Here is a 25,368-nt window from a genome sequence, read left to right on the forward strand (position 1 = left end):
TCAATTGAACTCATGGAGATAGCAGAAGGATGGTTAGCAAAGGCTGGGAAGGGTAGTGGGCTGGGGAGGAGGTGGGGATGGTTAATGGCTACAAAAAAATAGTTCGAAAGAATGAATAAGACCTACTATTTGATAGTACAACAGAATAACTATAGTCAATAATAATTTAATTGTACATTTTTAAATAACTAAAAGAGACTGGACGTGCTGGCTGATGCCTGTAATCCCAGAACTTTGGGAGCCCGAGGCGGGTGGATCACTTGAGGTCAGGGGTTCGAGACCAGCCTGGGCAACAAGGTGCAACTCCATCTCTATTAAAAATAAAAAAAATAGCTTTGCACAGTGGTAATATCGTAGCCAATGAGGTTTATCTGAGGCACAATTATTGCTAATTGAAAATATATATATATATATTTTATATATATATGCCCAGCATATATATATGTATAGTAAAATATATATATTTTGTGTGTATATATATGTATATATATACAAAAAATTAGCTGGGCATAGTGGCACATGCTTGTAATCCCAGCTGCTCTGGAGGCTGAGGTAGGAGAATCTCTTGAACCCAGGAGGCAAATGTTGTAGTGAACCAAGATCACGCCATTGCACTCCAGCCTGGGCAACAAGAGCGAAACTCTGTCTCAATAAAATAAAATAAAATAAAAACTAAAAGAGTATAACTGGACAGTTTGTATCACAAAGGATAAATGCTTGAGGGATGAACAGCCCATCTTCCATGAAGTGACTGTCACATGCTGCATGCAAGCCTGTATCAAAACATCTCATGTACCCCATAAATATAGACACCGATTATGTACCCACAAAAATTAAACATAAAAAATTTTTTCAAAAATTCTGCCAGGAATTAAGTCACAAAGGACAGCCTCTGAAGCTCCATGAAGATACTAAGAGATTAAAAGGCAAGAGGTTTCTGGATCCTTGAGGCAGGGTCACAGCCCTGGCCCAGCAACTCTTATGTCACTTTGCTGTCACTGTTGTGGGCTTTATTATGTCCTCTCAAAATTCCTATGTGGAAGTCCTAACCCCTAGGCCCTCAGATGACTGATGACTCCAACGGAGCAAAGTTCATGGTGGCCAAATAGCCCCCGTCCACGGAGGTCCTCTGTCCACAGCCACACAAACTTGTGAATGGCCGGCTTAGGCCATCCCCTGCAACAGGACACTGGGTCAGCAGGTGAGGTACAGAGACCCGACAGCCCTGGTCCTGCAGGCCCAGAGGGAGACATCCTCCACAGGGTGACACCAGGCAGATTCAGATCAGGCCAATTCTAAGTAAGGATGGCAACTGGTGGCAATTGGTGGTGGTCTCTCCCAGCCCCACAAGGGGCAGTGCTGAGAGGCAGCCCCTAGGAACAAACGTCCCCCGAACACACACATTGATCCAGGTGAGGTCGGGGGGACAGAAGACAAAGACATCAGGGAGACGTGTCTGGGGATCCCACAGCCACTCACTGTGAAAGGATAAAGGACAAAGAGCAAAGCAGGGGAGAAACAGGGCAGAGGTGAAACAGCACAGCTACAGAGAAGTCAGAGGAGCTGCCGTAAAGGAGGCGGTGAGAAGGATCAGCAGCGGGCAGAGGAGAAGGACGTCTTGCCGCACAGCAGAGGCCGGGGGAGGCACACGCCTGCCCAAAGCAGCATCCTTCCATACAGCACCTGTGGACAGACCCAGTGCCTCCTCGAACACCACTTCCATCCCAGCTCCAGTTTCACCATGGAGCAAGTTTGAGTTCAGAAACAGGAGACAGACAGGCACAGGCAAGAATGAGGAACAGACACCACAGGAGGAACGTGAAGTCTCGCAGCAGACACTGGGTCAAAGGCAGCAAGGGAAGCGGTCTGGCGCTGGCTGGGGCGGGGGAGCATATCCTGGAGAGAAGCCACAGCTCCCCGGGGTGATGGGGAAACGGGAGTCCCGCCACAAGGGCTGGGTCTGCTTTCTGGGAGGGTACAGAGCTGCCTGTTCAGAATGATCCCCAGCCCTCCAAGAAAACCAGGCAAACCCCCTTGATGCCCAACCAGTCACGGAGACAGAATTTGCAGGGGCTGCAAGAACTATCACTATTCCTGAGGCATCAGAGGAAACACACAAGCTGCCGTGGAAGAGCAAAGCTGTCTCTGAGCCCAGTCGGTAAGCACAGTGTCCAACTTAACACTGACTTTCGAATTTCTCCTTTCAGCCTGCAGGATCCATCACGCCTGTCTTTTTCTTTTTTTTCTTTTTGAAATGGAGTCTCGCTCTGTTGCCCAGACTGGAATGCAGTGGCACAATCTGGGCTCACTGCAACCTCCGCCTCCCCAGGTTCAAGTGATTGTCCTGCCTCAGTGTCCTGAGTAGCTAGGATTACAGGTGCATGCCACCACGCCCAGCTAATTTTTGTATTTTTAGTAGAGATGGGTTTTGTCATGTTGGCCAGGCTGGTCTCGAACTCCTGACCTCAGGTGTCACCCACCTCGGCCTCCAAAAGTTTTGGGGTTACAGGCATGAGCCACCGCCTCTGGTCATGCCTGTCTTTTTCTGAAGTCAGGGGCTAAAGAAGACACTCTTTCTACAATCTTCCCAAAGTCCAATTTTGTTTCAGGAGCCTCAAGGTGGGAGAGGGCCCTCACGGACCCACGGGAAAGATAAGCATTCAGGTTACAACATCTCCTGACTGCGGATCTATCCCTAGAAAAAAGCAGCTGCTCAGATGTCCCGAGAAGCAGCTGAGTCACAGAGCTCATCAAGAATGTGGGAGGCAGGGGGAAGGACAGGCTGCAGGAGAACGGAGCATGCAGGGGAACAGAGCATCACACGGAAACGTGGCTCTAACTGGCTGACCCACGCAGCAGCAGCACACTCAGATGCTGCGCACAACGTGAACCTCAGGTCCTGAACCCTCATCCTCTGACAGTTCATTCGGATCCCATTTGTACACCCTTTGTCTCAATAGCTGCTAAGATTGGGTCCACAGAGCTGCCCCAGGCCCCCGAATCCCCTGTCCTCGCCTCTTCAGCCATGTCACCATCATCTTCCACATCTTCCCTGGTTCTTTCTCTTCTTCACAGAGGCTGTGTGGAAATCAACCCTGCCAGCTCATCCCTAGCTTCTACTATTATAGCAATGACCCAGTGAGGGGAGAAAGGGGAGTGCTAGTAGTAATTGGTACTTAGACAGGGAACATTTGGTGCACATATATATGCTGTCACCCCCGAGTCCCCTGCCAAGACCAAGGCAAAGCTTCCAAATGTCTCTTCTGGCCTGGCGCGGTGGCTCACACTTGTAATCCCAGTACTTTGGGAGGCCAAGGCAGGCGGATCACGAGGTCAGGAGATTGAGACCATCCTGGCCAACATGGTGAAACCACATCTCTACTAAAAATACAAAAATTAACCGGGTGTGGCGGTGCATGCCTCTAATCCCAGCTACTCGGGAGGCTGAGACAGGAGAATCGCTTGAATCAGGGAATTGGAGGTTGTGCTGAGCAGAAATCACGACACTGCATTCCAGCCTGGCAACAGAGTGAGATTCCATCTCAAAAAAAAAAAAAAAAGTCATTTCTAACTCTCAAACACTCTGCCAGTTACATAGGTTTTTTTTGTTTTTGTTTTTTGTTTTTGAGGTGGAGTTTTGCTCTTGTCACTCAGCCTCCCAAGTAGCTGCTATTACAGGCGTGTGCCACTACATCCAGCTAATTTTTGTATTTTTAGTAGAGACAGTTGCACCATGTTGGCCAGGCTGGTCTTGAATTCCTGACCTCCGGTGATCTACCCGCCCTGACCTCTCAAAGTGCTGGGATTACAGGCATGAGCCACAGTGCCCAGCCAAAATCACTTATCTTAAATTTCATTTTATGTTTTTATTTTTTAGAGACCAGGTCACACTCTGTTGCCCAGGCTGGAATGTAGTGGTGTAACTGTAGCTCACCGCAGCCTCCATCTCCTGGGCTCAAGCAATCCTCCTGCCTCAGCCTCCCCAGTAGCTGGGACTACAGGTGCACACCACCATGAAGCGTTAATTTTTTAATCCTTCGTAGAGAAGGGGATCTTGCCATGTTGCCCAGGCTGTTTTCAAAGTCTTAGGCCCAGGCAATCCTCCCGCCCCAAGCCTCCCAAAGTACTGGGATTACAGGCATGAGCCACCACATCCAGCCTTAAATTTCATTTTGTCCTGAGTTCCCTAGTGTGAAAATACTGGGCAGAGGGTGACCTAGGGTGGTTTATCCCAGGAGTTCCCCAGGAAAGCCTGTGAGCATCCTGACAATACCCGGCCCTCATCTCCTGGGACAACATGGGAAGCATTCATGCTGGGGCCAGGTGCAGTGACTCACACCTGTAATCCCAACACTTTGGGAGGCTGAGGCAGGTGGATCACTTGAATTCAGGAGTTCGAGACCAGCCTGGCCAACATGGTGAAACCCCATTTCTACTAAAAATACAAAAATTAGCCAGGCATGGTGGGGCGCACCTGTAATCCCAGCTACTTGGGAAGTTGAGGCAGGAGAATTGCTTGAACCCGGGAGGTGTAGGTTGCAGTGAGCTGAGATCATGTCACTGCACTCCAGCCCTCACGCCTGTAATCCCAGCACTTTGGGAGGCCAAAGCGGGTGGATCATCTGAGGTCGGGAGATTGAGACCATCCTGGCCAACATGGTGAGACCTCATCTCTAAAAATAAATAAATAAATAAGAAAGAAAGAAAAAAAAGAAAGAAAGTGTTCATGCTGGGTTAGAGCTCTAGATACCCCTCTCTCTAGACAGTCCTTTCACCTTTGCTCTCATACCATAATGAAACTATCTGGCAAGTAGCTTTCCGGCCTTCATGACACACAGCTAACAAAGCACACAGGATATCTATAAGAGAAGGGGGCTCTATCCAACCTACTCAGCTCCCTATCTTCCCTAGCCAAACCTCCCTCGTGTTTTCTGGGTTTAGTGCAAAAATCATATAACAATGCTGGAATTATTTTAACAATCACTCCAGCCAGCAATTTTCACATTTGCACGCTTTTTCATGTCTCTATCCACATAATTGGCCTTTTTAAAACTGAAGATGATGTCACGAGCATTTTCCACGTTGCTACACAGTCTTTAGAATCATCGTTTCTAGTGGTTGCATAACATTAATGGACCGGTTTTACTATAATTTACGTACCATTTCTCTATGATTAAACTGGAGGCTGTATCCAATTTTTCACTAAAAATGTGTATGTTCATGCTTTGTCTCTTCTTTTACATGGAAAGAGAATAATTCCAAGTAATAATACAATGAGATCCCAGGCTATAATCTTTTATAATTCTTGAGTCCTTTTACAAAATTGCTTTCTAAAAATATTTTATCTATGTTGCAACCAGCAATATATAGTTACCATCACTATAATCTTACATATATTGAATGTTCTCATTATTTTAAACTATTACTAGTTTCAAATACATAATGATGTCTAGTGAGGTTGCACATTTTTTAAATGTTTGTTTCCTGGACTTCATTAAAAGCAAATCAAGAGTATGTGTGTACAGAATTCCTCTTTCTGTCTCCCTCCCTGTCCTTCTCTCTCTCTCCCTCTCTCTCTCTCTCTCCCCCTCTCCCCCTTCTCTCTCTCACTCACAAACACACACCAAACCAAACCAAGACATAGCCTCATATAATTCCAATAGCTAAAAAATATATTTCAAGCCAGGCATGGTGGCTCATGCCTGTAATCCCAGAACTTTGGGAGGCAGAAGTGAGCAGATTACTTGAGACCAGGAGTTCAAGACCAGACTGGGAAACATGGCAAAACCTCATCTGTACCAAAAATACAAAAATTAGCCAAGCACAGTTATGCATGCCTGTGGTCCCAGCTACTCAGGAGGCTGAGTTGGGAGGATCACTTGAGCCCTGGAATTGGAGGCTGCAGTGAGCCAAGATCACACCATGGCATTTCAGCCTGGGTGACAGAGTAAGACCTCATCTCAAAAAAAAAAAGTAATTTAATAAAAAGAAAAACAAAGTGGGAAGTTTCATATGATCCAGATTTCTAAATAGAATATAAGTTCTTAAGTATGTACTACAAATGAAAGCAAGTATTAATGATAAAAGTGAAACTTGGGGAAAGAAAGTGAGTTTGCACAGAATTACCCATTCATCAGTGGCAGAACGTGGGTTAAATGGCAATTAAACTGAGAGATTCCTGGCCAACACCCGCCAGTTGACTAGAAGCAGCTCGTGAGAAGGAAGAGTCAAGGCTGCCTGCCAGAGAATGAAATGGGGTTGGGGGGGCACTGGGAGGTATCTCTGCCCCAAATAGCTCTCTACTGCCCATTTCCATGCCTTAGGTTCCAACAGTGGAGATTCGAGCCAAAAATAAAATTGCCCCAAGGAACTGAGGCAACAGATAACTTTGGCAGGCTCATAATATACAAGAGACAGCTGAGACCCAGACCCTGAGAAAATAGTACATAGCCCAGATGGGACAGAGAGGCACTAGAGGGGCTGAGAGGGAAAGATCACTGCTGAAAACAGATGTTGTCTACTTGAAAAATGTTCCTAGGATTCTTATACACCCAGGACAGGAGTATGAACCTTTCTGGAAAGCAATTTAGTTATTTATATGTAACAAGAAAAAAATGTTCATCCCCTTTGACCTAGTCATTCTACTTCTAGGATTCCATCCAAGTCAATCAGCAAAGATGCAAAGAAAGATTAAAGTAAAAAGATGGCAAGCGTAATAGAATTTATAGTAACAAACAACCGGGACTGCCCGGAATATCATAATGGTTAGAAAATAATTAAATAAACAATGGGACACGCTCTCAAGGAAATATTACACAATGATTTAAAAACTGTTTTCAGGTAATTTTTAATGAATGAGGAGAAAACACACCATGTCGTAAGTTTTTTTAAAGAAATGAATTGATGTATAATATGCTCTCAATCATCCAAATATTATTCTTATATTCCTATATATGGGCTGTTTTAAAACTAGATATACAGTCACCAAAATAGTAAGTTATTATCTATGGGCTATGAGTGGAATTTCATTTACTTGTACATATTTTTCCAAATCTTCTACAGGGAGCATGTGTTCCTTTATTTAGCAGGAGAGAAAGCTATTTCATTCCACACAGACTCCCACCCAAGTGTATAAGTTTTGAATCTGAGAATAAATTTCTCAATTCTCCAGAGTCCACAAACAAACAAGGCTTTGCCTAAATTATAGCTCTCTTGAAACTTTTTGGTGTTTTAAAGACCAAAACCTAATAAATAAATATTTCACATCTCACAATTATCCAAGAGCCAGACACCCACCAGCCCAGAGGGCTTTAGCTCCCTCCAAGCTATTTGGGTTCTTACTTTGTATGGCAACATCCTCTGAACGCCTCTCCTTTCTCCTGCGGGTTTGGCCCTTGCTTTCTGGTCTTAGGAAGAGCCCAGGTCCTCGGCCGACAGAATACTCAGCCCCACGGCGATGCTGCTATTCCTCTATTCCAACAACACACGGGCTACACCTCAACAAGTGTTCTGGGAAAAGGAAATGGGGACTCTGACAAGAGCCCCCAGTGGAGTTTTCCTTCTTGAAACTTGGGAGATAGGACTGACATTTGAAAATAAGTGCCAGGTGAGGTGGTGTGCACCTGTAGTCCCGGCTAAGGGAGGAGAATTGCTTGAGCTTAGGAGGAGGAGGTTGCAGGGAGCCGAGATCTCACACTATTGCACTCCAGCCTGGGTGACAGGAGTGAAACCCTGTCTCAAAAACACATTAATTAATTGATTAATTAATTAAGAGGCTGGCTGGATGAGTGAAAAGATGAATAAATTGAATTTTTTTTTTGAGATAGGGTCTCACTCTGTTGCCCAGTCTGGAATACAGTGGCACCATGGTGGTTCACTGCAGCCTCCACCTCCTAGGCTCATGCGATCCTCCCACATCAGCCTCCCACGTGGCTGGGACTACAGGTGTGCACCACCATATCCGGCTAATTTTTTTATTTTTTGCATGTTGCCCAGGCTGGTCTCAAACTCCTAGGCTCAAGTGATCCTCTGGTCTCAGCCTCCCAAAGTGCTGAGATTACAGGCATGAGCCACTGTGCCCAGCCAGATAGATTTATTTTAAAGAAAAGCTATAAAGCTATTAAGTTATGAGAGCTGTGGTTTGCCGAATAGCCCTCTTGATATTGAAGATGGCTAACATAATTTGGAGACAGAAGAAGGAACAGAGGGAAATATGGGAGACTCGTCTGCCTGATGACTCCTGCACTTTTGAGATAAATAATAAGAGGAAGTGATAACAGAGATAAAGCCTTAAATGGTATTGGCCCAAGTACAAAATAATCTACTATAACCTCAGTTCAAAAATAAAAAAAATTACTCATTTTTTAAATTTAGAGATGTTTCTTTCACATTATTCTGTGTTGGCAGGACAAGGAATTTCTGGGATTTTGCTCCAGAAAATATTCAAAAGGTGCTTTTTGACAAGGAGTGGGGCGTGTGGTACATACATCTTCGGTCCCCTTACTCCTCCCAGGGCAGAAGCTGGGGGCAGCAGTGTCAGTGTGAGCGAGAGGTCCTACCAAGCAGAAATGGCTAAACTGGGTAACAGGAGAAAGTTTTTCAGGAAATAACATCAGAGATCCCAGATAGGACTCTATGAAATACAGCAGACAGGAACTGAGGTATAGAGATATGAAGCAGTCACTCACCTATTTGCCAGAATAGATATGGACTACATCAACGGAGTTGACATGTGTTTAGATTTGCAGTATACATCAGGGTAGATTGTGAAGCCTTCACAGGGTACAAGCCCAGTAAAAACAACAGCAAAATGCAAGCATGACTTTTTGAGAACACATCCCTGAGAATGGGTCAAAGATTATAACTTAGAAAGTGTGGAAGCCTCCACTTCCTACTGCTCTAATATGGCCGCATTTTGAAACTGTCACGATAGCAGATTCCAAATAGTCTAAGGCAGGAGAATAAAGAGTGAGAGAAGGGAATGTACTGAGAACAAGTTCCCAGAGGAAGTGCAGGGTGAGGAATGCAAACATGTACAGGAATGAGGGCGGTTCAGACAGGGTGCTGGCTTGACCCTGAGATAGCCCAATCCCCACTGGACCCTAGAACTTGGAGTCGAGGGTAAGAGATACTCAAGAAGGAATTTTTAAAAAAATATGAGGCGGGGGGGAAAAGCAGGAATAACTGGAAATTGATACCACTGCAATAATGATGCCAAAAACAACAAAATATTTCAGGCACTCATGACCTCTCTTCACAGCAGCCTCATCTATGTTCAAAGAAAACGTGGTTGTTGGAGCCTGCGGGAAACAAAAGTCTGCCCGGGGCTGAAGGCTCGTCAGACCATCACCAGAGAGGGCACGGGCGCAGGCGCGCAGCCACACTGGCTTCACAGCCTGTGAAAGCTAAGATCTCCAACTTTCAGAATTGTGAAAGTTCTCCCACAATAAATTCAGTTTCACTGTAGGGCTCCCTAACAACAGTTGTGAGTTCTGAAACTCTAATCTTCATTTTATAATGGACCATGTCAACCAGAGGGTGCTCATACATGGGCAGCAAGAGAAGGAAAAGAGAACATCATTTCCCCGACCTACCAGCCTTCTGCAAAGTGCTGGGGGTGGGGCAGGGGAGTGCTGAGGGGGAAGTGTAAATGGCCTAGCTGTGTCCCTCTAAAGACAAGTGCTTCTGATTTAGGGAAGGAGGAGGGGCTGGGTGTGGTAAGGACGACGTACAGGTGACAGTAACTAGTACTGAGTATTAAAAAAAATTTTTTTTAGAGACAGGGTCTTGCTCTGGTGCTCAGGCTGGGGTGCAGTGGTGCGATCATAGCTCACTATAACCTCAAACTCCTGAGTTCAAAAAATCCTCCCGAGTAGCTGAGACTACAGGCACACACTACTACAACTAGCTAATTTTTCACTTCTTTTTTTGTAGAGATGGGGCCCTCACTAGATTCCCCAAGCTGGTCTTAAACTGTTAACCTCAAGTGAACCTCCCACCTCGGCCTCCCAAAGCCTGGGATTACAGGGATGAGCCACTGCATCCAGCCAATATGAGTGAGTGTGTGTGTGTGTGTGTGTGTGTGTGTGTGTGTGTAATGGAGTCTGGCTCTGTCACCCAGGTTGGAGTGCAGTGGCATGATCTAGGCTCACTGCAACCTCCACCTCCTGGGTTCGAGCAATTCTGCCTCAGCTTCCCTAGTAGCTTCATGCACTATCACGCCAAGCGATTTTTTTTTAGTAGAGACAGGGTTTCACCATGTTGGCCAGACTGGTCTGGAACTCCTGACCTCAAGTGACCCACCCACCTCGGTGTCCCAAAGTGCTGGGATTACAGGCGTGAGCCACCACCCCCAGCCCAATATGAGTATTTTTGAGGGATCTTTTGCAAGAAGATGACCATTCAAAAGGGTGTGTTGATTTCTGTTACCCATCCCATCTGTGCAGTGAAGTGAAGCGAAAGATTATGAGTCTCAAGCCAGACAAACCTGGATGCAAATCCTGACAAGTTGCTTAACTCTTCAGGGTCTATTTCCTCATCTGCAGAATGGACATAATTGCTTTACCTACTTCAAAGGCTGCTGTGAGGATTAAATGAAACAGTGTGTGAAAAGCGCTGGACACCAGACATTGGGTAAATATTGTTGTTGTTAAACTGCAGGTGTGGGTGCGTAACAAGGAGCACATGGTCATCATTACCAGGCAAAGCTGCTTAACCTAGGGCAGGCAGCTGCTTCACGGGCACCTCCATCCCTCCAACACCAATGAGCAAATGGCAATGAAAAAGCTGTGACTCTGACGTCCCTCTCACGGGGAAAGGCATCAGCTCCCCTCACTCTTCCCTCTACTCCAAGAACCACCCCATTTTACATCTCTAAAAATTCTCGGCTGGGCGCAGTGGCTCATGCCTGTAACCCCAGCACTTTGGGAGGCCGAGGTGGGTGGATCAACTGAGATCAGGAGTTCAAGACCAGTCTGATCAACATGGAGAAATCCCGTCTCTACTAAAAACAAAAAATTAGCCAGGAGTGGTGGTGCATGCCTGTAACCCCAGCTGCTCAGAAGGCTGAGTCAGAAGAATCACTTGAACCCAGGAGGCGTAGATTACGGTGAGCTGAGAGCACGCCATTGCACTCCAGTATGGGCATCAAGAGCGAAACTCTGTCTAAAAAAAAATCATCCAGGCGGTTTAAAACAAAAAGTCCGGGCAATCCGCTGACTCCTTGGCCAGGCTACCCTGAGAGTTAACAGAAACCTAGACATGCTCATCAGTTTCCAAGGAAAGGATCCTAGAGCTGCCTCTTGATCCAGGCACAGGCAATCACACCATCAGAGGGCTGTTTTGCAAGGGCCCAGCCGAATTTGAGGTCCAACCTCGCACTTTAACTGCAGTGCTTCTCAAGAGTATAAGGGCAAGAGGACCCAGCTTCCCATCCTCTCCATCTCAGCTGACCCTGCACTATGGGCAAAAGGCACACCACAGGGCCAAAGCCCCCAAGCCTTTTGCCTACACTGGGCAATATCAGGGGCCCCTTGCCCCAGCAGGGTTGGGACCTCCGCAGTGAGCAGGCTTTAATGCTGAACAAATCATTTCAATCAACTGGAGTCAGGGCAGGGAAGGGGCTTTCAGAAGGAACAGTAGAGTCTCACTGCACCAACCCCTGGCCTCCTCCACCGACAGGATGAGGCCACATCCGTACCACCTCTCGGTTGCCCTATCTCCCCTGCCTGCCCAATTCCCCATCTCAACAACGGGCTTGTATCAGGCAGGGCCAGGATTCTTCTCTTCCCATAGGCTGTCACACTATAATATTTGCTCTGCTTCCTTCCTTTCCAAAGCCTACCAGATTAGATTGCTGGAGTCCCATCCAGCTCGCTGAGACAGATGGAAATGGAAAGTAAGGCAACCCAAACTGTTCATGGTGGAAAGAGAGGGAGGGGGCAGAGCAACACAACATCCCAGCACCCAGATCCTCTTTTCCAAGCCCCAGGTCTATCACAGCCAGAATAAGTCAAGCCACAGCAGTTTCCGTGAATCAGAAGAGATATTCTGATGCACTGTGGTCTGCAGCAAGCTCTCATCTGAGTCATCCAGCCTTTCAGCAGGGGCATCACCCACCTGTCCATCTGTCCCATGAAGAGGACAGGAGATCAATGCCAGTGGACGCACACACTTCCTGCTGCTTGGGTCTTCCTAGTATCCTAGCACTTCAGCAAACACTTGGCAAGGTAGTGGGCTGCTCTGGAGCTCAGCTGATAGGGCTCATCAGCCTTCCCCTTCCCACTTCTGCAGAATCAAAACCTGCAGGTCTTCAAGATTTATTTTAACCATTCTAAAATACCGAGCTGAATACGGTTCAGCTCACTATCATGACATGATGGGATCTGCAGGCCCTACTTCCTTACACAGAAGAGAGAAGAAAGCACCAATAACAAGGAAAAAGAAAGGTATGCAAATACTCTTCACCGAAGGGCGGGCAGTTTCCCAACCAATACCAAGGTAATTACCCATCTGTGAAATGAGCAAGGCTCCCATTACCAGCCAGCTAAAACTCCACTAGGAGTGCCACAGTCAATTTGCAGAAAGTGTGCTGCAATGTACAAACAGGGCCAAAGGATACTTAGGTGTAAAGGCAATATCCGGACTAATAACTCCCATGTACCAGCTTGGTGATCCAAATTGCTACAGGTTTCAGGATCAACCACACTGCTCTTTTCTCTGCCATTTGGACAAGTGCAGACTATTCATGTGTTTGCATTCATTCACTAATGCAACAAACATTTACTTAGCACCTGGTACATGTCATATGTTGGGCTGGCCATAATCCAGACTACAAGCTAGACCTCTGTTAGTGCAAAAGTCATCTGCCTTCAAGTGGCACATGGTGAAGAAGGCTAACATCTGAGATGATGATGATGCTCTCTAAAAGCTTACTCTGGCTTCTCAAAACAAGTGAGCTTACAAAGTCCTGTAAGCTCCCAAAAGACAAGGTCCAGCCCTCCAGAAGTAAAGGAAAAAGAAAAAATAAATAAATAAGGCAGGAGATGTGTTTTGTTCATCACTGCCTTGCACGTATAATACATGTCAACTGAATGCAACTGATACAGAAAACAAAAACTTCCATTCTTTCAAGATCTTTTGCTTTACGGTTTGGAAGTCTTCGCCACCAAAGAAAAACAATGACAAAAGAAGGGAAAAAGAGACTTGGTCTGATACATGAAGAACACCATTTGTGCAATCTGAGGACTTCAGCCCCAACTGCACCTACAGCTCAGCCTTCAGAGCCCCCAGAGCCACAGCTGGCTTCCTGATGGGGTGCTCTCCCCTCCCTCCTCTCTGCCGTTTACTGTCCTCTGAAAACCCCACTTGGAGCCCTAAAGAAAGAAAGAGGGCGGGCAAGAAGAAGGAATGAGAAGGGGAAGATACATCCTGAACCTGTGTTCACCAAGAAGGAAGGAAGCCAAACCTTAATGCGAGGGCCTGGGGGCAGGGCTGGCCCCGGGGAGGAGACGGGAGGGTGCTGCGGCCTCCGCTGGCCCTGCGCCCCTCTCTGGGCGTACGGAGACCCTTTTCTTTTGAAAACGTCCTGGCTCCCCACCACCACCACCACCCTTCTTTTTTCTTTCTTTTTTTTAAAAAATTTTGGTGAAATCGTCTTTAGGAATGGAGCAGAAAAGGGAAGCGTGTAAGGTGAGGAAGAAGTTGGTGAGAGAAAGAACGACAGCTCCCCTCGAGGGCTCACCCAACCTGGCACCGAACCTGCATTTTAGGGCAGTCCTCTCCACTGCCTGGAGCTCCAGAAGCCCAAAGGCCAGGCTGCACCCAGAGGAAAGGACGGGTGTCCCTAGGGGAGCCTTCTAGGCCTGTCAAGTCAAAAGGTAGTGGGGGGAGAGAAAGAGGAGTCTCCACGGCCCCATCCGTACCCGAGGGACTTGCCTGGGGACGTTCTCTGCTCTCCTCCCCTCCCGAAGCCCGGGCAGTCGTTGCGGGGCCGGTGCCCCAGCTCCAGAACCCGGAGAGAAGTTTCGCCGCTGCAAACGTGAGAAAATGCAGCTCAGCAGAACTCCCGCCCCTACCCTCCCCGCGGCCCCACCCCCGCAGCCCGACCCCTGGCGGCGGCGACCTTGGCCACCGGGGGCACTTGGAGGATGGGCTGCCCTGGGGGCTTTCCCGGAGAGCTGGAGGAGGCCTCCTGGGTCTGCGGCCACCTCCCCTCGCCTGTCAGCCACCAGGACCGGCGTACGCAGCCCTGCGCGCGCGCGCCCCCAGCGCCCCTAGGCCGCCTGGCCCCCGCCGGAGCGCCCTCTGCACCCCCAGCCCCGCCGGCCCCCGCGCGCCCCTCTGCACCGCTCCACTCCCCGGCCCGCGAGGGCGCCCAACTTACCCCGCCGTGCAGGGGCCGGGGCTCGGGCGAGGCGCGTTACATCGGGTGGGGTCGCCCCTCCGGCCGCCGGGTCCGCCGCGCTCGGGGGATTTCTGGGTCTCGCTGCCAAACTCTCCGCGCCTCTGGCTCCCCTCGCTCTTGTCTCCCCCTGTACCCCCTCCTTTGCTCCCGTCCCTCTGCTCTTTTTTCCGGGTTAATTACGTTTCGCATTAAAGCAAAACCCAGCCCCGGATGTGAGTACAATGCTCCGCGGAGCCCGCCGGGGAGGGAGAGGGGTGCCGGGGCGCCGCGGGCTGGGAGGGGGCGCGGCTGGGCGCCGGGGCCGCGCCGGGGAGATGGGGCGGGGCTCCCAGAAGCTGCGCCGGAGGTAGCCCGGGGTCCACGCCGCGCAAGTGGGACCCGCGCCCCGAGACTGCCCCGCTTGGAGGCCCGGCCCCGACGCTCGCTCGGGCAGCAGGTGTCCGGGCGGGGGGCGTCCTCGCAGAAGGAGGCGAGCTGGAGCGCGGGCTCCCTCGGGAACCCCATTTCCTCCTCCCAGAGCCCCACCCAGCGGCCTCAGCCGGGCCTCCTTCGGATCCTGAACTCTTAGCCCTTGGGGGCCGAGGAGTTAGGGTTAGGGTTAGGGTCCCAAGAAGAGTGGCTACTTCAGGTTGTCCTAAATGTGCCCTGAGAGACAGTGGTCCGGAACACTCTAACCAGGGTTATAAGGACTTTAATTTCTTTCTTTTTATTATTATTATTATTATTATTTTTATTAAGACAGGCTCTGGCTCTGCCGCCCGGGAGGGAGTGCAATGGCACAATCACTGTAGCCTCGACCTCCTGGGCTCCAGCGATCCTCCTGCCCCAGCCTCCAGAGTAGCTGGGCCCACAGGCACCTACAGCGCGCCCGCTGGGACATTTTCGGTGTGGCGCGAGAGCTTGAGGGTGCTCTGGGGAAAATGGGAAACAGACAAGCATGTGTTACGTAGACACCGCTAAGAGGAACTAAGAGCTGCTGTGCGCCGGTGCTGCCCCAGCGCTATCTCATTCGATCCACGCCGCAACCTATAGGTACCAGTCCCGTTCACGGTGAGGAAACCGAGACTCAGATGCGTGAAGTAATTTGCTCTGGGTCCCCAGTTAGTAAACGGCAGGTCTGTCAGGTTCTGACTCCGGCCTCCCACGTGGGGAGAGAGATATTTGAATATGCATCAAGGCAGGAGGACAACATCTGAAACATGAAAATGTAGTGGATTCGCGCGGGCCTTCAGGGCGGTGCGCCGGGGTCTGGCCATCCTGATGCAAACGTTGTTAATCAGGTGTAAAGCCTAAGAAGCTTTGAGAAGACGCTGAGGTTCTTCAGGACAAGGACTGGATTTGCAGGAAGGAGGGAGAGGCTGGGGCACGTTCCTGGAGTCACAGTGGAAAGGTGGCCCCCTTAAGTCTCCACGACCCGAGGCCACACGCCTGGGGAGGGGTCTCAGGCCAATGAGCCAGAGGGAGAAGGACAGCCCGCCCCTCACATCTCGAAAGCACCAGTGATGAAACCACACAAGTTTTCTCTTCCATTTTGATTGCCAAAGCAAAAATGAGCCGCGCTTGTCTCCTCTCAGGTGAGAAAAAAAAAAAAAAAAAAAAAGACTGCTTTACAGCATTTTGCTTTGAATGAGGAAGAAAGGGGGGAAGCAAGAAAAAAATATTCCCTTGAAATAAATACATCAACGTCGGTTTGTTTTTTCCCCCCCACTGCGTGTGGAGCGTTTTGCCCCTCATCTGTAAGTTTCAGGCACCGGAACAAACTGAAGAGCATCTCCTCTGGAAGCAAGGAACCTGGATTTGAAGCCCAGCTCTGCCGTTTATTGGCTTTGACCTCTGGGCGAGTTATTTAACTTCTCAGTGTCTGTTTGTTAGGAAGGGTCAGTGAGTTAACATTTGTGAAGTGTTGAGATTCCTGTCAAACATGAAGTAGGTGCTATGTAAACGTTTTTTTAATTTAAAAGTTAGATGATCATTTTCAATGTGAAAAGCAACACAATTCCATCCAGCTCCAAGCAAATCTGAGTGGAACGGAGGGTTTCCAGTATGAGCAATGAGGTAAATTTCTCAGATTTCATGGTATGGTTCATATTAAACTCATAAAACTCTACTCCCGATGGGGCTGCCTGAGTCACTCCATCACAGAGCCACAAATATTTCCTAAGCACTACTGTATTGGATGCTGGGAGGCAAAGAGAAGCAGAAGGCCTTGGGTGGCAAGAGAATACAAGTGTCTCTAGAAGGCTGCAGCAGCCTTATGCCCTGGGAATTGCACAGAGAGTAAGTACTGTCAGCTTTTAGAAAGACAAGATGTAGCCGGGGCAGTGGCTCAGGCCTGTAATCCCATCACTTTAAGGGACCGAGGCAGGAGGATCCCTTGAGCCCAGGAGTTTGAGACCAGCCTGGGCAACTAGGGAAACTTCATCTCTACAAAAAAATTAAAAGTAATTAAATTAGCCAGGCATGCACCTGTGGTCTCACCTACTCGAGAGGTTGAGGTGAAAGGATCACTTGAGCCCAGGAATTTGAGCCACGATCATGCCACTGCACTCTGGCTTGAGTGACAGAGTAAGAACCTGTCTCAAGGAAAAAAAAAAAAAAAAAAAAGAAGAAGGAAATGTGTCTCTGTGTGGGGTATGGTGGAGGAGCTCAAGAAGGGAGTGGGCTTTGAAATGGGACTGAGATGGGTAGGGTTTGACCACAGTGAGAGGAAGCCAAGAACATGTTGAGCTGAGGGAGGGTCATCGTCAGTGCACTTGGGGCGATGCTCATTCTTCACTGGAGCCCCACTGACTGCTACATGTGCCCCTGGCCAGGATCTGGCCCCAGTTAGATGACAAATCCTGCACTAATGTCCACTCTCTTATCCCTGGATCTCCCAGGGCTTCCTCAGAGGACCCGCACCCCAACCCCTCCTCTAATGTTACCTTGAAGCAGGTGTCGAGTCTGTGCCCTGCTATCTTTTGCCATCCCTCTCTCTTTTTGGGGGGACACTTTTTTATCGTAATAAAATACACATGACATAAATTTCACAATTTTGAAGTGTATATGTAGCGGCGTTCAGTACATTCATGATGTACAACTCTCACCACTGTCTAGTTCCAACCAATTTTCATCGCTTCTAAAGGTGACACCTCCCTATTAAGCAGTCACCTCCCAATCATCTTTTCTCCCAGCCCCTAGTCACCACTAACTTACTTTCCATCCGGTCTACGGATCTGCCTATTTTTGATATTTCATATAAATCATATGAGTGGAATCATATCATATGTGACTTTTTGTCTAGCTTCTCTTTTTTTTTTTTTTTTTTGAGACAGTGTCTCGCTCTGTTGCCCAGGCTGGAGTGCAGTGGTGTGATCTCAGCTCCCTACAACCTCTGCCTCCCAGGTTTAAGCGATTCTCCTGTCTCAGCCTCCCAAGTAGCTGGGATTACAGGCCCGCGCCACCACGCCCAGCTAATTTTTGTATTTTCAGTAGAGACTGGAGTTTTACCACATTGGCCAGGCTGGTCTGGAACTCCTGACCTCAAGAGATCCACCCACCTTGGCCTCCTGAAGTGCTGGGATTACAAGCGTGAGCCACTGTGTCCAGCTGTGTCTAACTTCTCATGTTTCCTTTTTGCCATCACTTCATTGACACATTTTGAAAATACAGTATTGCTATTGCCTGATTTTATACTTTAATTTTGTTCAGTGCAATAAACAGCCCTGATGTATGAGAATATCTACCTGTGGGGAAAGAAATGTCAAAAAAGTACCTTTCACATCAACTACTTCAGTCTCCTTGCTATCCCAAGATAAAATAAAGTCCAACAATTTGCTCAAGGTTTTAAAGCTGTAATAGTGGCAGAGTTGGTTCTAGAACCCAGGGTTGACTACCTTAGAATCTTCTAGTATTGGTATAGAAACCTTGCCACCAAGACGAGAACTTCTGGCCTAGAACCTAAGAATCTAAACAGAAAGCCTTTTGCAGGACTCCAAGCATTTCTTCACGAACTTTCTATTCATTTTCAGTGTTAATGGCTGGTTAGCAAGATGACCTAACAGCCTCCAGTGGTGACCAAGTGTACCCTGCGGGGAGCTATTGTTCTCTGTCCTCACAGATACCCATTACGTAAGGCTGCAGCTGGGGCCAGTTAGTTCTATTAGGGAAAGTGTGGGGCCAAAAAATCCAAGGTCATTGGTTTGATTCTGGTTCGTGCCAGTTCATTTTGCACAGAGATGAATTGCTCCAGGGCTACACACTGCACCTCTAATGTTAGCCAGTCATTTTATAAATAGTTGCTATGGGTTTTGATAGCAAAGTATGAATAGTTCTGTAACATCCATTTCTAGAACGATTACTCAAACTGCCATTGTTCTATTCAGTCCAATTCATTCAACAGTTGTCTGAACCCATCACCATTTTTCCTCTTGTATGTCTTGCATTTACTTATTTTCCAGGTACTTACTAAATGCTCATTGTGTTGCACGTATTATCTCATTTAAGCTTTATAATGACAATGACCCTGCTATTATTTTATGGTGATGAGATGTCTAAGGTATAGAGATGAAGCCTGGATACAAACCCGGACAGCCAGAGACCAGAGCCTGGTCTTTTACTTACCAAGCTACACTGGTAGATACCATGTTAAACTTTGTGAAGGATACAGAAAAACATGAAACAAGACTCTACCACCATCCCTGACACTTCCTACATTTATCATCATTTAGAATCTTCATTCCATTTCACCTAGCAATTGCATATCCAAAGAAAGTTACATGGATATATAGATAGCAATACATGCACATATTTATATTCACTGCAACATTGGTCTAATGGTAAAAACTGGAAATCACTTTCATGCACATCAAGAAGGGATTGAACAGGTGCATCGCTACAATCTTATGCTATGCTGCAGGTAGAAAAGAATGAAGGCTGGGTGGTGTGGTTCATGCCTATAATCCCAACAGTTCGAACGGACAAAGCAGGAGGATCCCTTGAGCACAGGAGTTCCAGACTAACATGGACAACATGGCGAGGCCCGTCTCTACAAACGATTTTAAAAAATTAGCTGGGGACGGTGGTGCGCACCTGAAGTTTCAGCTACAACTCAGGAGGCTGAGGCAAGATGATCGCTTGAGGCCAGGAGTTCAAGGTTGCAGTGAGCTATGATCCCATCACTACACTCCAGCCTGGGTGACAGAACCAGATGCTGTCTCAAAAAAAAAAAAAAAAGAATGAGGATGAGGTAGATATCTATGTGAAAAATACTAAACATTTTAAGTGAAAAAAGCACAGAGCTTTACATATAATGTAATCCCATTTCTGTAAATAATTTTTTCATATGAAAAAGGGCTATAAGAATACATTCCAAACTGTTAACTGCAGTTCTGTTAGAGCAGGGGAAGAGGGGTGATAATGGTGGATTTCACTTTCTAAGAGATGTATTCCGTGACATTTCTTTTTTTTTTTTTTGCATCAAGCATGCATGCATTTGGTTATTTAAAATATAAAATAAAATAAAAAAAGAATAGGAGGCTGGGCATGGTGGCTCATAGCTGTAATCCCAGCACTTTGGGAGGCCAAGGTGGGAGGATCACCTGAGGTTGGGAGTTCAAGACCAGCCTGACCAACATAGAGAAACCTCTTCTCTACTGAAAATACAAAATTAGCCAGATGTGGTGGTGCATGCCTATAATCTTAGCTACTGTACATTTTATGTGAAAAAAGTACAGAGGAGGCCAAGGAAGGAGAATCCCTTGAACCCAGGAGGGGGAGGTTGCAGTGAGCCGAGATTGTGCCACTGTATTCCAGCCTGGGCAACAAGAGGGAAACTACGTCTCAAAAAAAAAAAACAGGAATGATTTAAATTTTTAATAAAATTTAAAATTTCCATGAGAAAGAAAATCATATTGCAGCCTTCGAGCTCATCCTTTACTAAGGAGGGAATATAGTATGTACAGAAACAACTATCATAAAAGCCAGAAACTGATACATGCAGAGGAGAGCAGAGATGAAATTCCCTGGGGAGATTATCAACCGGCTGTGGTTGAGAGAGGCAGGGGAAAATGCACGAAGCAGGTGGCCCCTTGCAAAGACCTTGAAAGAAAGCAAGGTAAAAGTAAAATGTAGAAAGGTGAGCAAGGGGTGAGAATAGGTGGATTCCAGAAAAAGAGATGATCAGAGGCAAAGCACAGAGCAGGAGCACATAGGATCTATTCAGGGAAGCGTGGCTGGTACAGTTCAGCTGAGCACGGGAGGATATAGGAAGGATTTTCATAGAGAACAAAACAGGAAAGAAAGGTAGCTGGAGGGTCTTTATTGCTAAGCTAGGGAGTCTGCACTTATTACTTTAGGCTTCAAGAGACACTGAAGGCTTTTGAGCAAGAGAGGGACACAGTTGGAAGTGAACTGGCTGCCTAGTAACTAGACTCTGGCACCCAGCTACCTAGTTCTGACTCGTGACTGTCACTAATTAGCTGAATAGCCAGGGACCAGTGACTTCTCTGTGTTTCTATAAAATGGGAAAGGTGATGATGACAGATAACTGTCTCATACCATAGCATTTGGAATTCACGCTTTTAGGGAACATGGTAAGTGCTGACGATGCTAAATTTGAAACATCAGTAGCATACCTTTGGATTTAAATCCCTGTATTTCATTTAAAACTTTTATCCCAAAGAGCTAATACTACATGATAAATTATTAACATTCTTTTTCCCCCAGTCTCAGGGAATTAGAGATTTTTCATCTCATTTTACAGATGGAAGAATTTAGGTTTGAAGGAGAGCGACAGCATCTCAGAATCACAGTCATGATCTGAATCCCTGAGTTCTGAATGGTAGTTCCCTGAACCTTGCCCAGTCCTTAAGGTAACTTAGCTCAAATTCTCAGAGCCTTGAGAGTAGGAAAATGGGAAGTGGCAGAGCTTAGGAAAATTCTGTTTATAGGGTTAGGGAAACAGCAGTAAAGGACAGTAATAAAGTAAAATTAAAAAAGAGAAAACTCCGGTGGAACATCTGGAAGTTTGTAAAATCAAACTTGTAAAATATAAACAGGAGATATAAATATATATACACACACATACACATATACACACACACACTTACACATGCTAAAGTTATTTCCGAGTAAAAAAGTTTGGAAAGCATTGCTGTACTGCTAAGTCTGACACTAATAGCATCCATTCTCGGCCTCAGAACTGAATGTGCGTGCTGTCCCCAGAAATAACAGTCTGCTGGCCACGAGCACCATTCCTATTGATTCATGCTGATGGCACTGCTTTCCCATGAGTTTGAATAAGTACAGAGCTCCACTCAGATTCCTGTATCGTCGGTGATACTCTGCGATTAGAGGGAAGAACTGGGACTTCCCAGTTCAGAGTGAGAGAATGAATAGGTATTAATTTTGGATCTATGACCATGTTTTAACACTGTATTTGACTTTATTTTTGCTTAGACTAGTGAAATAATTCACTGCTTCAGTACTGAGCCCACACAGGGGCTCTCTTAGTAAATACTTGTGGGTGAATATAGTGAAAGTTATTAGCAAGAATAAACTCTAGCCAGTTGATTCCAGAAGATGCCTATGGTAGTCGGAGAGGTGGGTTGACTTTTGCACAGTGATTCCCAACACAAGCTGATTATTACAAACCATAGAAAACAAAGAAAAGCCAAAAGGATATTTGGGCACATGAATTTGTGTTCTTTTATTATTTTGTTAATAGGCAATACATGTACACAGTACAAAGTTCAAAAGATAGAAAAGAATGAAGTTGATGCTTCCCTGCTTGACCTCTCAATCCTGTGTTCTCACATACAAAGGAGTTACCAATTATTATTATTATTATTGAGACCAAGTTTCGCTCTTGTTGCCCAGGCTGGAGTGCAATGGTGTGATCTCGGCTCATCTCAACCTCCACCTCCCAGGTTCAAGCGACTCTCCTGCCTCAGCGTCCTGAGTAGCTGGGATTATAGGCATGCACCTCCATGCCCGGCTAATTTTGTGTTTTTAGTAGAGACAGGGTTTCTCTATGTTGGTCAACCTGGTCTTGAATTCCCAACCTCAGGTGATCTGCCTGCCTCAGCCTCCCAAAGTGCTGGGATTACAGGGGTGAGCCACCACACCTGATCCCAATTATTTTTTAAAATACCAAATAACAACAGTGAAAAGCAATATTTCTTCTACCCATGTTCTCAAACACACTATTGCTCTTACCAGAGACTGTGTGTGTGTGTGTGTGTGTTTAATACTAAATATTCAAGTTTTGCAAGGATATACCTAAAAATATTAACAGTAATTATCTGAGTGGTGGACTTATAGGTGATTATTAAAATCTTCTGTATTTCTGGGTTTTCCAAGTTTTTCTTTAATACACATGTATTTTTTTTTTTTAAGATGGGGTTTCACCATGATGGCCAGGCTGGTCTTGAGCTCCTGACCTCAGGTGATCCACCCACCTCGGCCTCCCAAAGTGCTAGGATTACAGGCGTGAGCCACTGTGCCTAGCAATACACATGTATTATTTTATGATTCAAGAAAAAGAAAAATTCGTTTTACAAGTAAATAGCTTTTACTGTGAAATTACTTCAGCGCTGTTACAGACGTTTTGTGATTTAGAAACAACATAGAAGGCCAGGCACGGTGGCCCATGCCTGTAATCCCAGCACTTTGGGAGGCCGAGGCAGGCGGATCATGAGGTCAGTAGTTCAAGACCAACCTGGCCAAAACAGTGAAACCCCGTCTCTACTAAAAATACAAAAAATTAGCCAGGCATGGTGGTGTGCACCTGTAATCCCAGCTACTTGAGAGGTGAGGCAGGAGAATCGCTTGAACCCGGGAGGCAGAGGTGGCCGTCAGCTGAGATAACGCCACTGCACTCCCACCCAGGCGACAATGCGAGACTCTGTCTCAAAAATAAATAAATAAAAACAATATAGAGGCCGGGCGCAGTGGCTCACACCTGTAATCCCAGCACTTTGGGAGGCCGAGGCGGGTTGATCACGAGGTCAGGAGTTTGAAACCAGCCCGACCAACATGGTGAAACGTCGTCTCTACTAAAAATACAAAAATTAGCTGGGCATGGTGGCACATGCCTGTAATCCCAGCTACTCAGGAGGCTGAGGCAGGAGAATTGCCTGAACCTGGGAAGCGGAGGTTGCAGTGAGCCAAGATCGTGCCACTGCACTCCAGCCTGGGCAACAGAATGAGACTTCATCTCAAAAAAAAACCAACATAGAATTAACATCCGTCTCAAAAAATACTTGAAAATACTTGCCATGTCTGGGTGCAGTGACCTATACCTGTAATCCTAGCACTTTCAACAGCCAAGGTGGGTGATTACTTGAGCCCAAGAGTTTGAGATCAGCCTGGGCAACATAGCAAAACTCCACCTCTACTGAAAATACAAAAAATCAGCCAGGTGTGGTACCATGAGCGTGTAGTCCCAGCTACCTGGGAGGCTGAGGTGGGAGGACCATTTGAGTTCAGGGGGTTGAGGCTGTGGTGAGTGATGACTGCGCTATTGCACTCCAGCCTAGCCTGGAGGACCACAGTGAGGCCCTCTATCAAAAAAAGAAAGAAAATGCCAGTCTGCAGATATATTTTTCAAAAAATTTTAGCCAGTTTTCTGTCCATTCACACTGAAACTCCTGCTCCTGGGAAAGAGATACAAAACCTAGTTAGCAGCTTGTACTTTGAATCCTAGTGAAACTCAGCATGAGTCACTGGAGACAGGTAACTTGCTTAGGAATCTTCTTTCAAATTTCATCACAATTTGTATGATGACTCCACATGTCCATCAAACTACATTAAAATTAAGTGTAGCACCAGGCTGGGGAATTAAGGCCAGTCCAGCTTGACTCCTTCATTTAGCAATTAAACTATCACAGACTAAATTTATCCTTACACCTAATACTTAACGATGCTGCAGGTGTTTTGATTGCCTGAATGACCAAATGCACCCTTCAGTGTCCGAATTTGTCACAGTTCCAGCTCCCTAAGAAGACATATAGGAGCATGGTCACCTTTCTGGCAACTTCAGTCTCTGGAACAGAACTCTGAACTCATAAGGTAAGAAGAGAAGGGCCTCTGAGTAGTTAGCCAAAGTTCTGGGAGCCTTTCTGAGGTTTGATTATTGATTCCAGTTGCTTATCTAATTTCAGAAAGCCTGGCAGTATGGTTTCCTGGCCCTCAGCAGATCAGAAACCTCAGGAGAATGGAAGAGCCATTGGAGAAGTGGGTGAGAGGGTGTGGAGGAGTGCATGGTTTTATCCAGTTCATTCCTATGTTCATAAATGGGATCGCTGAAAAGGTAACTAGCATTCCCATAGGTTGCATGTGCTCAAGACAATCTTCATCATCCCTGCGGATGACCTTAGAGTAAGAAGTGGCCTATACCTGTAATCCCAGCACTTTCTGTGATCAGTGCCTTTGTTTTAGGTGGAAAGTGCTATGTGGTTTTGCTGGTAGGAGGGGCGGCCTGGGGTGCGGGGGTGGCGGTGGAGATCACCTTTGTGGTGATAAGAGCAGCCTTAATGATTCACTCATGCCCTTTTATATTCTTAAGATATTATATCGTGTGCATTATATATATATATTTTTTTGAGATAGAGTCTTACTCTGTCGCCCAGGCTGGAGTGCAGTGGTGTGATCTCCACTTACTGCAACCTCCGCCTCCCAGGTTCAAGTGATTCTCCTGCCTCAGCCTCCAAGTAGCTGGGACTACAGGTGCGCGTCACCACACCTGGCTAATTTTTGTATTTTTAGTAAAGACAGGGTTTCACCATGTTGGTCAGGCTGGTCTTGAACTCCTGACCTTGTGAGCTGCCTGTCTCAGCCTCCCAAAGTGCTGGGATTACAGGCGTGAGCCACGGCACCTGGCCATGTATCTTTTCCTTAATAAAAAATGTTTTTAATTAATGTTCATAAGACTTTACAAATATAAAGCCTGGGAAAAGTGTACAAGTTAAAAATACTGTACCACA

The 25,368-nt window shown here is 46.7% G+C and overlaps 1 protein-coding gene and 1 non-coding gene across 5 annotated transcripts in view; one reads left to right on the top strand and one right to left on the bottom strand.

Annotated features, from left to right (window-relative positions):
• PLEKHA2 (pleckstrin homology domain containing A2) overlaps positions 1 to 14,537 on the bottom strand; it is a 73,908-nt gene extending 59,371 nt beyond the window's left edge. The window contains exon 1 of one of the 4 annotated variants that reach the window (XM_012476059.3): positions 14,384 to 14,537. The gene's annotated coding sequence lies outside the window, so the exon portion shown is untranslated. Of the gene's footprint in view, positions 1 to 12,117; positions 12,418 to 13,922; positions 14,053 to 14,383 lie in introns of those variants that run through there. The other 3 variants (XM_012476058.3, XM_012476056.3, XM_012476057.3) reach the window with 3 other exon arrangements.
• On the top strand, positions 332 to 465 carry LOC135271488 (U4 spliceosomal RNA). The gene has a single exon (XR_010339652.1). It is a non-coding gene; the product is annotated as a U4 spliceosomal RNA (small nuclear RNA).
• Positions 14,538 to 25,368: the final 10,831 nt, after the last annotated feature.

Source organism: Aotus nancymaae, unplaced genomic scaffold (assembly GCF_030222135.1).
Source record: "Aotus nancymaae isolate 86718 unplaced genomic scaffold, 86718_ANA_hifiasm-v0.15.2.pri h1tg000079l, whole genome shotgun sequence".
Lineage (NCBI taxonomy): Eukaryota > Metazoa > Chordata > Mammalia > Primates > Aotidae > Aotus > Aotus nancymaae.